Below are 18,468 nucleotides of genomic sequence, written 5' to 3'. Positions count from 1 at the left end.
GAGGCCCATTATTCTCAACCATCACTCCTGTGTTCCAATGGCACATCGTGGTAGCTTCCCCCAACATTGAAGAAACAGACGCCTCACAAGTCCTCAACTGGCAGCTTCATTAAATAGTACCCGCAAAACACCAGTCTCAACGTCAACAATGAAGAGGTGACTCCGGGATGCTGGCCTTCTAGGCAGAGTTGCAAAGAAAAAGCCATATCACAGACGGGCAAATAAAACTAACATTTTAAGATGGGCAAAAGAACACAAATACTGGACAGAAGAACTCTGCCTAGAAGGGCAGCATCCCGGTATCCTAGAACGCAAGCCCCTTCACTGCTGACGTTGAGACGGGTGTTTTGTCCTCTTGCTCAGTTGTGCACCGGGGCCTCCCATTCCTCTTTCTATTCTGGTTAGAGACAGTTTGCGCTGTCCTGTGAAGGGAGTAGTACACAGTGTTCTACGAGATCTTCAGTTTCTTGGCAATTTCTCAATTTCTCGGAATAGCCTTCATTTCTCAGAACAAGAATAGATTGATGAGTTTCAGAAGAAATAAATAAGCCCAACAGTTTTCAGCTGTGGGATTAGCAAACATAATGTGCCATTGGAACACAGGAGTGAAGGTTGAGAATAATGGGCCTCTGTACACCCGTGTAGATATCAGCCGTTTCCAGCTACAATAGTAATTTTACAACATTAAAAGTGTCTACAATGTATTTCGGATCAATTTGATGTTATGCACAAAAAGTATATGACATGTTTTTTCTAAGTGACCCCATACTCTTGAACGGCAGTGTATATACAGTTGAAGTCAGAAGTTTACATACACCTTAGCCAAATACATTTAAACTCAGTTTTTCACAATCCCTGTCTTAGGTCAGTTAGGATCCCCACTTCATTTTAAGAATGTGAAATGTCAGAATAATAGTAGAGAGAATGATTTATTTCAGCTATTATTTCTTTCATCCCATTCCCAGTGGTCAGAAGTTGACATTAGTACTTGGTATCATTGCCTATAAATTGTTAAACTTGGCTCAAACCTTTCGGGTAGACTTTCACAAGCTTCCCACAATAAGTTGGATGATTTTTGACCCATTCCTCCTGACAGAGCTGGTGTAACTGAGTCAGGTTTGTAGGCCTCCTTGCTCGCACACGTCTTTTCAGTTCTTCCCACAAATTTTCTATAGGATTGAGGGTCAGGGCTTTGTGATGGCCACTCCAATAACTTGACTTTGTTGTCCTTAAGCCATTTTGCCACAACTTTGGAAGTATGCTTGGGGTCATTGTCCATTAGGAAGACCCATTTGCGACCAAGCTTTAACTTCCTGACTGATGTCTTGAGATGTTGCTTCAATATATCCACATAATTTTCCATTCCTCATGAAGCCATCTATTTTGAGAGGTGCACAAGTCCCTCCTGCAGCACCCCACATTATGATGCTGCCACCCCAGTGCTTCATGGTTGGGATTGTGTTCTTCGGCTTGCAAGCCTCCCCCTTTTTCCTCCAAACATAACAATGGTCATTATGGCCAAACAGTTCTATTTTTAGCTTCATCAGACCAGAGGACATTTCTCCAAAAAGTACGATCTTTGTATCCATGTGCAGTTTTTATGACGATTTTGGAGCAGTGGCTTCTTCCTTGCTGTGCGGCCTTTCAGGTTATGTCGATACAGGACTCGTATTACTGTGGATATAGATACTTTTGTACCTGATTCCTCCAGCATCTTCACAAGGTCCTTTGCTGTTGTTCTAGGATTGATTTGCACTTTTCGCACCAAAGTACGTTCATCTCTAGGAGACAGAACGCGTCTCCTTCCTGAGCATTATGACGGCTGCGTGGTCCCATGGTGTTTATACTTGCGCACTAATGTTTGTACAGATGAACGTGCTACCTTCAGGCGTTTGGAAATTGCTCCCAAGGATGAACCAGACTTGGGGAGGTCTACAAATGTTTTTATGAGGTCTTGGCTGATATTTATTTTGATTTCCCATGATGTCAAGCAAAGAGGCACTGAATTTGAAGGTAAGCCTTGAAATACATCCACAGGTACACTTCCAATTGACTCAATTTATGTCAATTCGCCTATCAGAAGCTTATAAAGCCATGACATAATTTTCTGGAATTTTCCAAGCTGTTTAACTTCTTCGAGATAGGGGGCGCTCTTTAAATTTTTGGATAAAAAACGTTCCCGTTTTAAACAAGATATTTTGTCACGAAAAGATGCTCGACTATGCATGTAATTGACAGCTTTGGAAAGAAAAAACTCTGACATTTCCAAAACTGTAAAGATATTATCTGTGAGTGCCCCAGAACTAATGCTACAGGTGAAACCAAGATGAAGTTTCATACAGGAAATGCCCCAGATTCTGAATGGCTGTGAATGCGCCAGGAATGAGCCTGCCCTTTCTGTCGTTTCTTCCAAGGTGTCTGCAGCATTGTGACGTATTTGTAGGCATATTATTGGAAGATTGACCATAAGAGACAACATTTACCAGGTGTCCGCCCGGTGTCCTGTGTCGAAATTATTGCGTAATCTCTAGGTCCATGCCCGTTCTATTTCTTCAGAAGACAAAGGCAACTGCCACGAAGGATTTATCATCGATGGATATGTGAAAAACACCTTGAGGATTGATTCTAAACATCGTTTGCCATGTTTCTGTCGATATTATGGAGTTAATTTGGAAAAATGTTCGCGTTTTAATGACTTAATTTTCGGGTTTTTTCTTACCCAAACGTGATGAAGAAAACGGAGCGATTTATCAACACAAATAATATTTTTGTAAAAACTGAACATTTGCTATCTAACTGAGAGTCTCCTCATTGAAAACATCTGAAGTTCTTCAAAGGTAAATGATTTTATTTGAATGCTTTTCTGGTTTTTGTGAAAATGTTGCATGCTGAATGCCAGGCATAATCCTATGCTAGGCTATCAATACTGTTACACAAATGCTTGTTTTGCTATGGTTGAGAAGCATATTTTGAAAATCTGAGATGACAGTGTTGTTAACAAAAGGCTAAGCTTGAGAGCAAATAGATTTATTTCATTTCATTTGCGATTTTCATGAATAGTTAACATTGTGTTATGCTAATGAGCTTGCGGATAGATTTACACAATCCTGGATACAGGTTTTTTTCGTAGCTAAACGTGACGCAGAAAACGGAGCGATTTGTCCTAAACAAATAATCTTTCAGGAAAAACTGAACATTTGCTATCTAACTGAGAGTCTCCTCATTGAAAACATCCGAAGTTCTTCAAAGGTAAATGATTTTATTTGAATGCTTTTCTGGTTTTTGTGAAAATGTTGCCTGCTGAATGCTAACACTAAATGCTATGCTAAATGCTACGCTAGCTATCAATACTGTTACACAGATGCTTGTTTTGCTATGGTTGAGAAGCATATTTTGAAAATCTGAGATGACAGTGTTGTTAACAAAAAGCATAAGCTTGAGAGCTAGCATATTGATTTCATTTCATTTGCAATTTTCATGAATAGTTATGGTAATGGGTTGAGGCTGTAGTCACGATCCCGGATCCGGGATGGCTCGACGCAAGAAGTCAAAGACACAACTGAGTGTATGTAAACTTCTGACCCACTGTAATTGTGATACAGTGAATTATAAGTGAAATAATCTGTCTGTAAACAATTGTTGGAAAAATGACTTGTGTCATGCACAAAGTAGATGTCCTCACCGACTTGCCAAAACTATAGTTTGGGAAGTGGTTGAAAAACAAGTTTTAATGACTCCAACCTAAGTGTATTTAAACTTCCGACTTCAACTGTGGATAATAATGTCATTATTGTAACTATTGATCAAAGTTTTGCATGGCTAGTCATGGCCTTAGACTGTTGTTTGTGCTTATGATTGACTATCCATTGGTATAGTTAGTACTAGATCAGTTGTGTTCAGAGAGCCATTATTAGTTATATGCATCTTATTATTATCTAGTGATGTACTGGATGTGAATCACATTTTTATTTGGCGTACCCCAGACGGCATTGGGAAGGTTAAACATGTTTTGCATCTGTAACTTTCTCACTCATCATTATTCACAATTCATTCAGGACTATCCATAATCATGGTAACATCCACACTAATGTAGAAGTGTTTAGAAACATATATTCTTATTTAAATAAAAAATCATCTGAAACACAACCTAAACAAACAACAAACGCATCCAACAACCTTGTAGAGTCACATGCTCAGCATGTGTGACCACAATGAATATTGGACCAAATACATTTACATTACATTTAAGTCATTTAGCAGACACTCTTATCCAGAGCGACTTACAAATGGGTGCATTCACCTTAAGACATCCAGTGGAACAGTCACTTTACAATAGTGCATCCTTTTGACTACTTTAATACACATATAAGTGAATTTGTCCCAATAGTTTTAGTCCCCTGAAATTAGGAGACTATATACACATAGCAGTAATTTCTAAACTGTTCACCTGATATGGATGAAAATATCCTAAAATTAAAGTTGACAGTCTGCACTTTAACCTCATAGACCTTGTATCATTTAAAATCCAAAGTGCTGGAGTACAGAGCCAAAACTACAAAACATTTGTTACTGTCCGAATACATTTGGAGCTCACTGTAGATAATATCATACTTAAGCTCAGCATGTGTGACCACAATGAAGTTGAGTTCCATCGCATGCCATTCTGAATTACTCTTTAAATGTAGAATGCTTTCATTTGGCATGCCCATATACCAATATTACACAATAAAGCCTTGCGATCTGGAGAGCAGCCTTTTGCATCCCCCCAAAGGTCCAAATGTGGTAACCATACCCTTACCAATATCATGAACAGTAATGGTTTGGGAACATTCCAAGATTTGAAAGATACATACACATTAACATTTAACATCCTTTTTTGTTTTTTCTCTCAATATTTACAACTTAGGTCAGCTATGCTGGCCTGCGGAGTTCCTTGGGTAACCCAACTACCGAACTATCAAATGATAGAATTTCTAAATAAATGATCTGGGCCCCAGATAGACTGCTTCTCTATAATATATATGCAAAAATGTGAAAACTCATATTCTGAGCTAGCCATTAAAAAACCATTGTCCACAGATCTAATTGAATCTGAACAAACCTTTAATTGGAATATAATATGGAATAATATGACTTTGGCGTCCCATAATCCGAACCATCAATTTATAGATTTTAAGTTTGTTCACTGACTGCAACATCAAGATAACGTTTACGATCAAATTGACCCCAACTTTCAACTGCTCACTGTGTTCCCTAAAATATTAGCTGTAGGGAACACAGTGAGATAATTTCCTTTGACTTAAAAGCCTATTTTCAAAGTCAACACATTCCGCCATTATTTCATTTTTGCCATAAAGATATGACTCTCTACGACTTAAGAGACCAATGTTCAGCCATTGTATGCTTCTCTGACAACTGTTATATGAAATTTGGCAACCCAAAAACTTTGCTAACAGGCTGATGCCTATCAACATTATATTCTTTAAAGACAGTAAAGAGTCAAAAAAATTGCTACAAAAGTAAATTACTTGAGGTTAGTCAATGCACTATACAAAAGCAGTTTCAGACATAGACAAATCGTTTTATTTGAATTGTGTACTTATTAAGGTTGTTATGATGTGCACTTTTCCCTCGCCATTCTTCGAGTTATCTTTACATTTAAGAGTTTCTGAATAAGCATGCAAAAACATTTTTGTGAATAACATTCAACTCTCAATTTAGCATCTTTCTTTGACAGGTACCGAAATGATTACTGCAAGTATAGAAGCCCAGACATTCCTAACTCCTAACTTCTAGATATCAGCTATTGCTTGCTCTTGTAAAGCTTAAGCACTTCCGAATTATTCCTGCAAACCATTTGCTCCTAACAAGGATCCCTTGAGAGCCACTTCAGATTCCTTCATATGGTGTGGGCGTGGCCTGCAGATAAATGCTTCTGGAGCAAAATTCCTTTCGAAGTCCATGCATTTAAATATTCAATGTTTTGCATCTATTACGTTACTTAATGATGAGAGACCCTTGAATCTCTCAATCAATAAAACAAGATTACTGTTGGCAGGCATCACTGCTGCAATCATTCTTTTGAGGTTCTAAGACCTCACTCTCTCCCATTTAACCAGTGGATACATTTACTGTTAGAAGTTATAACATTACAATTATTGACAGTGAGAATGAATGGTGCAAGTCAAGGAACAATTGTGGCCTGGACAAATATACTTCTCTATAAAGAACAATCTCAGCTAAAGTCCAACACAATTACTGTGCCTTCAGGAAGTATTCATACCCCTTGACTTACACTATTGCACATTTTGTTGTGTTACAGCCTGAATTCAAAATTGATTAAATAAATAAAATATTCTCACCCATCTACACACAATACCTCATGACAAAGTGAAAACATGTTTTTAGACATTTTAGCAAATTTAATGAAAATGAAATATATAGACACATTTACATAAGCATTCACACCCCTGAGTTGGAATCACCTTTGGCAGTGATTACAGCTGTGAGTCGTTCTGATAAATCTCTAAGACCTTTGCAAACCTGGATTGCACAACACTTGCAAATTATTATTTTTACATTCTTCAACCTCTGGTTGGTTGTTGATTATTGCTAGCAGGCCATTTTTAAGTTTTGACATAGATTTTCAAGCTGATGTAAGTGGAAACTGTAACTAGGCAACTCAGGAACATCCAATGTCGTCTTGGTAAGCAACTCCAGTGTATATATGGCCTTGTGTTTTAGGTTACCAGGTTTTCCTCTAGGATTTTGCCTGTGCTTACCTAAACTCAGCAAAATAATAAACATCCTCTCACTGTCAACTGCGTTTATTTTCAGCAAACTTAACATGTGTAAATATTTATATGAACATAAGATTCAACAACTGATAAATAAACTTAACAAGTTCCACAGACATGTGACTAACAGCAATAATGTGACCCTGAACAAAGGGGGAAGGTTCAAATCAAAAGTAACAGTCATTATCTGGTGTGGCCACCAGCTGCATTTAATACTGCAGTGCATCTCCTCCTCATTTGACTGCACCGGATTTGCCAGTTCTTGCTGTGAGATGTTACCCCTCTCTTCCACCAAGGCACCTGCCAGTTCCCAGACATTTCTGGGGGGAATGGCCTTAGCCCTCACCCTCCGATCCAACAGGTCCCAGACGTGCTCAATGCTATTGAGATCTGGGCTCTTTGATGGCCATGGCAGAACACTGACATTCCTGTCTTGCAGGAAATCACGCACAGAACGAGCAGTATGGCTGGTGGCATTGTCATGCTGGAGGGTCATGTCAGGATGAGCCTGCAGGAAGGGTACCACATGAGGGAGGAAGTTGTCTTCCCTGTAATGCACAGCGTTGAGATTGCCTGCAATGACAACAAGCTCAGTCCGATGATGCTGTGACACACCGCCCCAGACCATGACGGACCCTCCACCTCCAAATCGATCCAGCTCCAGAGTATAGGCCTCAGTGTAACGCTCATTCCTTCGACGATAAACGCAAATCCGACCATCACCCCTGGTGAGACAAAACCGCGACTCGTCAGAGAAGAGCAATTTTTGCCAGTCCTGTCTGGTCCAGAGATGGTGGGTTTGGGCCCATAGGCAACGTTATTGCCAGTGATGTCTGGTGAGGACCTGCCCTCAGTCCAGCCTCTCTCAGCCTACTGCGGACAGTCTGAGCACTGATGGAGGGATTGTGCGTTCCTGGTGTAACTCGGGCAGTTGTTATTGCCATCCTGTACCTGTCCCGCAGGTGTGATGTTCGGATGTACCAATCCTGTGCAGGTGTTGTTATACATGGTTTGCCATTGTGAGGACGATCAGCTGTCAGTCCTGTCTCCCTGTAGCACTGTCTTAGGCATCTCACAGTACGGACATTGCAATTTATTGCCCTGGCCACATCTGCCTCCTTGCAGCATGCCTAAGGCACATTCAGGCAGATGAGCAGAGACCCTGGGCATCTTTCTTTTTGTGTTTTTCAGAGTCAGTAGAAAGGCCTCTTTAGTGTCCAAAGTTTTCAGAACTGTGACCTTAATTGCCTACCATCCGTAAGCTGTTAGTGTCTTAACGACCGTTCCCACAGGTGCATGTTCATTAATTGTTTTTGGTTCATTGAACAAGCATGGGAAACAGTGTTTAAACCCTTTACAATGAAGATCTGTGAAGTTATTTGGATTTGTACAAAAAAGGAATGTTTATTTTTTTGCTGAGTTTATATTATGTTTGATTTTATACTTAACACTCCCTAGTCCTTGCTGATAACAAGCATACCCATAACATGATGCAGTTACCATCATGCTTGAAAATATGAGTCCATCATTACTTTAAGGCATGAAAGTCAGTCAATCGCAAAATTTCAAGAACTTCGCCTGCCTTTCGGCAAATCTGATCACGACTCCATTTTGCTTCTCCCTTCCTATAAGCAGAAACTCAAACAGGAAGTACCCGTGCTAAGGACTATTCAACGCTGGTCTGACGAATCGGAATCCACGCTTTAAGATGGTTTTGATCACACGGACTGAGATACATTCCGGGGTAGTTCTGAGAATAATATTGACGAATACACTGAGACGGAGACTGAGTTTATCAGGAAGTGTATAGGAGATGTTGTACCCACTGTGACTGTTAAAACATACCAAGGCAAAGGGTGGCTACTTTGATGAATCTCAAATTATTCCATATGTGTTATTTCAGTTTTAATGTGTTCACTATTATTCCACAATGTAGAAAATAGTCATAATAAAGAAAAACCCTTGAATGAGTAGTTGTGTCCAAACTGTTGACCGGCACTGTACTTTTTAGTTAAACTAAATTCCCTCTTTATTGCCTTTGACTATTGTTGTATACAATGAATGCCAACCTTAGTAAGCAGAAAAAGAACACAACAATAGTCTACTATAATAACTACAATGATAAGAGACCACTATTTTAGCCATTGTAGAGTAGGTTTTCCTCAAAGGCCAAGTTTGCTCTCCACCATCCTTGGTTCTTCTATGGGGTTAGGGTTTACGGCACACAGAAGAGCTGTATAATTGAGTACAAACAACAGAATCAGCAATCTCTGTAAAGCTCTGTAAAGCCTGGATGGTCCCTCACCGTAAATAAACTGGCTATTAAATGTAATACCACTTGTTGTGTAAGAGAAAACACCACGTTGTTAAACATAGTGCTCAATTTCACATGTCAGAGGAAATATTGGGCTGTGTTCTTTAATGAGTCTCTAACTTTTTATATTTCCAATAAGGGAGTTTTGAGCTCGATTATGCTCACTATTGGAAATTAAGGTACCTGAAGCCAAAGGACAGGAAGCACAGAGAGGTAAATGTGTTAAAATATTATTTAAATGCATAATTCCTTCCTCCTTTCTGATAGTGACATCACATAATTGGTGAAAGCATGCTAGTGGAAAGGTTTATGACACCAATCCAGTAAATTCAGGCTACTACAAGGACACTGGAGAGAATAGCAGCCGTTTTACGGGCTACTGACCAATTGTGCTATTATGTATGTTTTTTTGAGCTGATCATAATTTATTTTGTACATGTTTCCCGCATCATTTTCTATAACCGAAAAGAGTTTCTGGACATCAGAACAGCAATCACTAATCTCGATTTAGATGAGGATTTTTGCTTTAATGAGTCGGAGGCAAATTACATACTGATCATCCCAGACCAGGCCCAAATTCCTGACACTCGAAGAAGGAAAAAGCGGTGCTATTGGCCGGCGTGTGGGATACCTGACGAGACCACGTCAGCGAGTGGATAAACCCCCTCTACCGTCCGTTATATTGGAGAACGTGCAATTACTGGAAAATAAACTGGACGAGCTCTGTTAGAGACCCAAGGAAACGACTCCGAAAAAGAGGGAAACGCGGTGGTGTTCTGGTCAGACTCCGGAGACGGGCACATCGCGCACCACTTCCCAGCATTCTTCTTGCCAATGTCCAGTCTCTCGACAACAAGGTTGATGAAATCCGAGCAAGGGTGGCATTCCAGAGGGACATCAGAGACTGCAACGTTCTCTGCTTTACGGAAACATGGCTTACTGGGAAGACGCTATCCAGGGCGGTGCAGCCAACGGGTTTCTCCACGCATCGCGCCGACAGAAACATACATCTCTCTGGTAAGAAGAGTGGCGGGGGCGTATGCCTCATGACTAACGGGACATGGTGTGATGAAGGAAACATACAGGAACTCAAATCCTTCTGTTCACCTGATTTAGAATTCCTCACAATCAAATATAGACCGCATTATCTTCCAAGAGAATTCTCTTCGATTATAATCACAGCCGTATATATCCCCCCCCAAGCAGATACATCGATGGCTCTGAACAAACTTTATTTAACTCTTTGCAAACTGGAAACCATTTATCCGGAGGCTGCATTCATTGTAGCTGGGGATTTTAACAAAGCTAATCTGAAAACAATTTTTCACAAGCATTTCGCTACACTCGCATTAACATCTGCTAACCATGTGTATGTGACAAATAAAATTGGATTTGATTTGATTTGACAATCCTATCAACGCGATCTGAATAACTGTAATATCTGTTTCTCCAAGTTGTGGCTGAACAAGGACATGGAAAATATAAATCTAGCTGGTTTTTTCTATACATTGGCAAGACAGAACGGCAGCGTTGGGCAAACTCGGGGGGTGGTGTGTGTCTCTTTGTTTTCAACAGCTGGTGCGCTGTAAGGAAGTCTCGAGGTTCTGCTCACCTGAATATGAATAACTCATGATAAGCTGTAGACCACACCAAGAGAATTTTCACATATATTATTTGTAGCTGTCTACTTACCACCACAAACCAATGCTGGCACTAAGACCACACTCAATGAGCTGTATAGGGCCATGAGCAAACAACAAAATGCTCACCCAGCGGTGGCGCTCCTAGTGGCTGGTGATTTTACTGCAGGAAAACTGAAATCCTTATTACTTAATTTCTACCAGCATGTCACCTGATGCTAAGCTACAGGACTGTTTCGCTAGCACAGACTGGAATATCCACAGAAGATGAAATCTCTATTGCACTCCACACTGCCCTTTCCCATCTGGACAAAAGGAACACTTATGTGAGAATGCCGTTAATTGACTACAGCTCAGCGTTCAACACCATTGTGCCCTCCAAGCTCATCACTAAGCTAAGGACCCTGGGAATGAACACCTTCCTCTGCAACTGGATCCTGGACTTCCTAACGGGCCGCACCCAGGTGGTAAGGGTAGGCAACAACACATCTGCCATGCTGACCCGCAAACATGGGGACCCATCAGGGGTGCGTGCTTAGTCCCGTCCTGTACTCCCTGTTCACCCATGACTGAGTAGCTGTGCATGACTTGACTAGCTGCATCATCGCTTGGTATGGCTACTTGGCATCCACCATAAGGCGCTACAGAGGGTAGTGCATACGATCCAGTACATCACTGGGGCCGAGCTCCCCGTCATACACGTCCTCTATACTAGGCGGTGTCAGAGGAAAGCCCTAAAAGTTGTCAAATACTCCAGCTACCCAAGCAGTAACAGAGTGCCAAGTCTGGGACCAAAAGGCTCCTGAACAGTTTCTAACCCGAAGCCATAAGACTGCTGAACAGTTACTCAAATGGCTACCCTGACACGCACTCACTCACACACACATACACACACACGCATATTGATGCCACACACGGACACACTTTCACACATGCGCTGCTGCTACTCTGTTGATTATCTATCCTGATTGCCTAGTCACTTTTACCCATACCTACATGTCAATATTACCTCAATTACCTCAGCTACCTCGTATCCCTGCACATTAAGTCGGTATTCATCTTCCTATATTGTTTTTGTCTTTTATTATGTTACTATTTTCATTTATATTTTTTCATACTTTTTAACTCGGCATTGTTGGAAAGGGCTCGTTAGAAAGCACATTATAGTAGTCTACACCTCTTGTATTCGGCGCATGAGTAATACAATTCAATTAAATTTGATTTGAGGTTAGTGATTTCTTTTAGGAAGTGTGGAGGAAGGATGCATTGTAAGAGTATTGAAACTGAACAAGGCTCTAGAGTTTACAACCAAACGCTTTCTCCCTCCTTGATTAAAGATTAAATGATCATGTTTGTTTATACATGAGGGGGTTAGAGTCTCGGATAATATCTCCCTGTATAATCTCTAGACGAATGACTGAAAAAGGGATGTTTACTTTTTGGACAGTTAACCTTTGAATTATGTCTGATTTCTCTTTGGCCTGGGGATGAGATACACTTTAATAAGGGTTAAGAGCGTGTGAACTTTGACCAAATCTCAGTTGTGCGACATACATTATCTGCAGGAATACAGACCAGAATGCAGTGTGAGTCAGTCAGAACAAAGCTAAGTTGAAAGAGTCGGTCGCAACATTGATCATATTAAAGACCTTTCGTTGTGCTCTGAAAATGACTTTCCATTCCTTGTGAAAATACCAGCCTTGGAATTAAAATTCAATGTACATAAGGTGCAATAACGGTTGGGGAAGCTTGGCAGCCAGCCACATTTTGACCTCATGGTTTGGAGCTGTGGTGGCACAGCCCACAGAGAGAGAGAGAGGAGTGAGGGACACAGGGAGAGAGGCAGAGAGCGAGAGAGAGAAAGAGATTTACTGCAGTTCCATCACACACAATGCCCCTGAAAGGACCCCGGCGCTCTAGCACAATTCTGCAGCTTCACCAACAATCAGTTGAACTCAAGTTCATCTATTTAGATTTACTCCCATTGTGTTTCGCACAGAATCTATCTAGCAATAGCGAGCGGGGGTAGGAATACAGGGGATTTATTGGGCTTTAAATTTAATTTACAGCCACATTTGTGGAGTGACTGCCGAGAGCAATGACTGTGAGGGGAGGGAAAAAATGGTAACTTTACGTTTGGCCCCTGCCACTCTGCTCCAATCAATCAAACCCAGTAGGTTTCATCGTCTGGTGAAATCACAGAAATAGGATTATGTCTTTGTGAACGCCACAAACCAAAGATGAGGGCTGTTGCGGTGACCGTATTACCACTCCACCGGCAGTCATGAGTCATGACCGCAGTCAAATTCCACGTGACCATTGAGTCACGGTAATCACCTCTTATGCACCCTGGACATACTTTGGCTAACGACGTCCATCTAACCACTCTGACATCAATCCGTATCATGTTTTTAAAACTCACCTCACTCTGATCTATCAATGTGAAGAAAGATTTTCAACAATAGCTTGAAACTGAGTGGAAAACATGGTCATTGTGGATGTTGCTTCAAAGCCAAACAACAAAATAGACAGTGCATTGACAGGTGATGCATTTAAAACACTGCATGCAGAACGCCCATACCCATATTAGAGCTTATTCATACGCATAGACCTGAATATGAGCCCCCCCAAATAAACTGAATTGAAATAATGATTGTGCCGTTATACAATATAGCCTAATAGCCTACCACATATTACACACAGAAGAAAAACATTTTAAAAAATGGAATAGATTTAAGATGTCTTTGGCACATAATTGGTCCAGCTTATACTCCAAAATTAAAGAAATTATAGTAATCGCCTTTGAGTGCGGACTGTACTACAGTGCCTTGGGAAAGTTTTTTTACCCCTTGACGTTTTCCACATTTTGTTACGTTACTTTGTTACGTTATTCTAAAATGAATTAAATATTTTAAAATGCCTACGCAATCTACACAAAATACCCCATAGTGACAAAGTGAAAACAGTTTTAGAAAATTTTGCAAATATATTTGAAGTAAAAACAGAAATTATTACCTTATTCACATAAGTATTCAGACACTTTGCTATGAGACTCGAAATTGAGCTCAGGTGCATCCTGTTTCCATCGATCATCGTTATGATGTTTCTAATACTTGATTGGAGTCCACCAGTTGCAAATTCATTTGATTGGACATGATTTTAAAAGGCACACACCTGTCTACAGTACCAGTCACAAGTTTGGACACACTTACTCATTCAAGGGTTTTCTTAATTTTGTACAATTTTCTACAATGTAGAATAATAGTGAAGACATCACAACTATGAAATAACACATATGGAATCATGTAGTAACCAAAAAAGTGTTGAACAAATCTAAATATATTTTATATTTGAGATTATTCAAAGTAGCCACCCTTTGCCTTGATGACAGCTTTGCACGCTCTTGGCATTCTCTCAATCAGCTTCTTTAACTAGTCACCTGGAATGCATTTCAATTAACATGTGTGCCTTGTTAAAAGTTAATTTGTGGACATAATTTCCTTCTTAATGTCTTTGAGCCAATCAGTTGTGTTGGGATAAGGTAGGGGTGGTATACAGAAGATTGCCTTATTTGGTAAAAGACCAAGTACATATTATGGCAAGAACAGCTTTGAAAGTTTCAGAAGATTGGCTTATTTGCTAAAATACCATTTACATATTATGGCAAGAACAACTTTGAAAGTTTATTATTGATTTGTTTTATCTATTTTTATTTAACCTTTATTGAACTAGGCAAGTCAGTTAAGAAGAAATTAATATTTACAATGACGGCGCTAACCCGGACGACGCAGGGCCATTGTGCAGTCAGAAAAACAATCAAGAGCTATGATGAAACTGGCTCACATGAGGACCACCACAGGAAAGGAAGACCCAGAGTTACCTCTGCTGCAGAGGATATGTTCATTAGTGTCAACAGCACCTCAGATTGCAGCCCAAATAAATGCTTCACAGACTTCAAGTAACAGACACATCTCAACATCAACTGTTCAGGAGGAGACTGTGAGAATCAGGCCTTCATGGTCGAATTGCTGCATAGAAATGACTACTAAAGGACACCAAAAAAATAATAGACTAGCGTGAGCCAAGAAACACGAGCAATGGACTTTAGACAGGGTGGAAAATTGAACTTTGGTCTGATGAGTCCAAACTATAGATTTTTGGTTCCAACTGTCGTGTCTTTGTCAGATGCAGAGTAGGTGAACGGATGATCTCGGATGTGTGGTTCCCACCATCAAGCATGGAGGAGAAGGTGATATGGTGTGGGGGTGCTTTGCTGGTGACACTGTCAGTGATTTATTTAGAATTCAAGGCACACTTAACCAGCACGGCTACCACAGCATTCTGCAGTGATACGCCATCTCATTTGGTTTGCGCTTAGTGGGAATATAATTTGTTTTTCAACAGGATAACAACACACCTCCAGGCTGTGTAAGAGGTATTTGACCAAGAAGGAGAGTGATGGAGTGCTGCATCAGATGACGTGGCCTCCACAATCACCCGACCGCAACCCAGTTAAGATGGTTTGGGATGAGTTGGACCGCAGAGTGATGGAAAAGCAGCCAACAAATGCTCAGCTTATCTGGGAACTCCTTCAAGACTGTTGGAAAATCATTCCAGGTGAAGCTGGTTGAGAGAATGTCAAGAGAGTGTACAAAGCTATCGTCAAGGCTTAAGGGTGGCTACTTTGAAGAATCTCAAATATAAAATATATTTTGATTTGTCTAAGACTTTTTTGGATACTACATGATTCCATTTGTGTTATTTCATAGTTTTGATGTCTTCGCTATTATTCTACAATGTAGAAAATAGTAAATAATAATAATAATAATAATAACTTGAATGAGTAGGTGTGTCCCAACTTTTGACTGGAACTGTATATAAGATCAGTTGACAATGCATGTCAGAGCAAAAACCAAGCCATGAGGTCGAATGAATTTCCCAAAGAACTCAGAGACAGGATTGTGTCGAGGCACAGATTTGAGGAAGGGTACCAATAAAATATCTGCAGCATTGAAGGTCCCCAAGAACAGTGGCCTCCATCATTCTTAAATGGAAGAAGTTTGGAACAACCAAGACTCGTCCTACAAAGTACTAAGTCAAGGGTCTGAATACTTACAGTTGAAGTTGGAAGTTTACATACACTTAGGTTGGAGTCATTAAAACTCCTTTCTCAACCACTCCACACATTTCTTGTTAACAAACTACAGTTTTGGCAAGTCGGTGAGGACATCTACTTTGTGCATGATACAACACATTTTTCCAACAATTGTTTATAGACAGATTATTTCACTTATAATTCACTGTATCACAATTCCAGTGGGTCAGAAGTTTACATACACTAAGATGACTGTGCCTATAAACAGCTTGGAAAATTCCCAAAAATTATGACATGGCTTCATAAGCTTCTGAAAGGCTAATTGACATCACTTGAGTCAATTGGAGGTGTACCTGTGGATGTATTTGTAAGGCCTACCTTCAAACTCAGTGCCTCCTTGCTTGACATCATGGGGAAAATCAAAAGAAACCAACCAGGATCTCTGAAAAAAATTGTAGACCTCCACAAGTCTGGTTCATCCTTGGGAGCAACTTATAAAATGACTGAAGGTACCACGTTCATCTGTACAAACAATAGTACGCAAGTATAAACACCATGGGACCACGCAGCCGTCATACTGCACAGGAAGGAGACGCGTTCTGTCTCCTAGACATGAACGTACTTTGGTGAGAAAAGAGCAAATCAATCCTGAACAACAGCAAAGGACCTTGTGAAGATGCTGGAGGAAACAGGGACAAAAGTATCTATATCCACAGGAAAGCGAGTCCTATATTGACATAACCTGAGAGGCCTCTCAGCAAGGAAGAAGCTACTGCTCCAAAACTGCCATAAAAGAGCCAGACTATGGTTTGCAACTGCACATGGGGACAAAGATCGTACTTTTTGGAGAAATGTCCTCTGGTCTGATGAAACTAAAATAGAACTGTTTGGCCATAATGACCATCATTATGTTTGGAGGGAAAAGGGAGAGGCTTGCAAGCCGAAGAACACCATCCCAAGCGTGAAGCACGGTGGTGGCAGCATTATGTTGTGGGGTACTTTGCTGCAGGAGGGACTGGTGCACTTCATATCATGAGGGAAAATGACGTGGATATATTGAAGCAACATCTCAAGACATCAGTCAGGAAGTTAAAGCTTGGTCGCAAAGGGGTCTTCCAAATGGACAATGACCCCAAGCATACTTCCAAAGTTGTGGCAAAATGGCTTAAGGACAACAAAGTCAAGTTATTGGAGTGGGAATCACAAAGCCCTGACCTCAATCTATAGAAAATGTGTGGGCAGAACTGAAAAAGAGTGTGCGAGCAAGGAGGCCTAGAAACCTGACTCAGTTACACCAGCTATGTCAGGAGGAATGGGCCAAAATTCACCCAACTTATTGTGGGAAGCTTGTGGAAGGCTACCTGAAACGTTTGACCCACGTTTAACAATTTAAAGGCAATGCTACCAAATACTAATTGAGTGTATGTAAACTTCTGACCCACTGTGAATGTGATGAAATAAATAAAAGCTCAAATAAATCATTCTCTCTACTATTATTTTGACATTTCACATTCCTAAAATGAAGTGATGATCCTAACTGACCTAAGACAGTGAATCTTTACTATGATTAAATTTCAGGAATTGTGAAAAACTGAGTTTAAATGTATTTGGCTAAGGTGTATGTAAACTTCCCACTTCAAATGTATGTAAATATGATATTTCTATTTAAACGTTTTTATAAATTATATATTATTATAAATTAGCAAACATTTCTAAAAACCTATTTTTGCTGTGTAATTATGGGGTATTATGTGTCGATTGATGAGGAAAAAAAAGAGATGTAATCAATTTTAGAATTAGGCTGTAATCTAACAAAATGTGGAAAAAGTCAAGGGGTCTGAATACTTTCCGAATGCACTGTATTATGATTACTATATGGACTGGTTACCTTATGGTTGCCTTATGCTATGCTCCAATCTTTCTATCCACGAGTCTGGGAGATAACGCATAGGCCTAGGTGATGCTGTTGGTTCATTGATTGTGCTTATAGAGTTAGCCCACAATTATGGTGAATTTGTATTTGATTTTTAATAGCCAGGTGAAAGCTCTGATCCCCTATTGATGTCACCTTTTAAATCATCTTCAATCAGTGTAGATAGGAGGATAGAGGTCAAAGAATAATTTTTGAGACATGGATTGTGTATGTGTGCCATTCAGACTGTGAATCGGCAAGACAAAATATTTAAGTGCCTTTGAACGGGGTATAGTAGTAAGTGCCAGGCACACTGGTTTGAGTGTGTCAAAAACTGCAAAGCGGCTGGGTCTTTCACACTCAATATTTTCCCATGTGTATCAAGAATGTTCCACCCCCCAAAGGACATCCAGCCAACTTGACACAACTGTGGGAAGCATTGGAGTCAACATGGGCCAGCATCCCTGTGGAATGCTTTCGGCACCTTGTAGAGTCTATGCACTGATGAATTGAGTCTGTTCTGAGGGCAAACGGGGATGCAACTCAATATTAGAAAGGTGTCCTTAATATTTTGTACACTCAGTGTGTATTAAATGGATTTATTAGACTTTTTTAAAGGTAGGGGCCTAGACGTTCCAAAGTCTTGCATCAGTGGCTTGTAAGTGTGATGGTGTGGAGATGCTAAACAGAATTTTATGACCGCCGCAGTC

General features: G+C 40.3%; 1 protein-coding gene across 37 annotated transcripts in view; it reads right to left on the bottom strand.

Annotated features, from left to right (window-relative positions):
• Positions 1 to 18,468, bottom strand: part of LOC124008624 (receptor-type tyrosine-protein phosphatase delta-like) — a 651,437-nt gene that overhangs the window by 28,804 nt on the left and 604,165 nt on the right. The gene's annotated exons all lie outside the window — the stretch shown is intronic.

Source organism: Oncorhynchus gorbuscha, linkage group LG21 (genome assembly GCF_021184085.1).
Source record: "Oncorhynchus gorbuscha isolate QuinsamMale2020 ecotype Even-year linkage group LG21, OgorEven_v1.0, whole genome shotgun sequence".
NCBI lineage: Eukaryota > Metazoa > Chordata > Actinopteri > Salmoniformes > Salmonidae > Oncorhynchus > Oncorhynchus gorbuscha.
The sequence above is the reverse complement of the archived record's forward strand: the minus strand, read 5'-3'. Positions and strand labels throughout refer to the sequence as shown.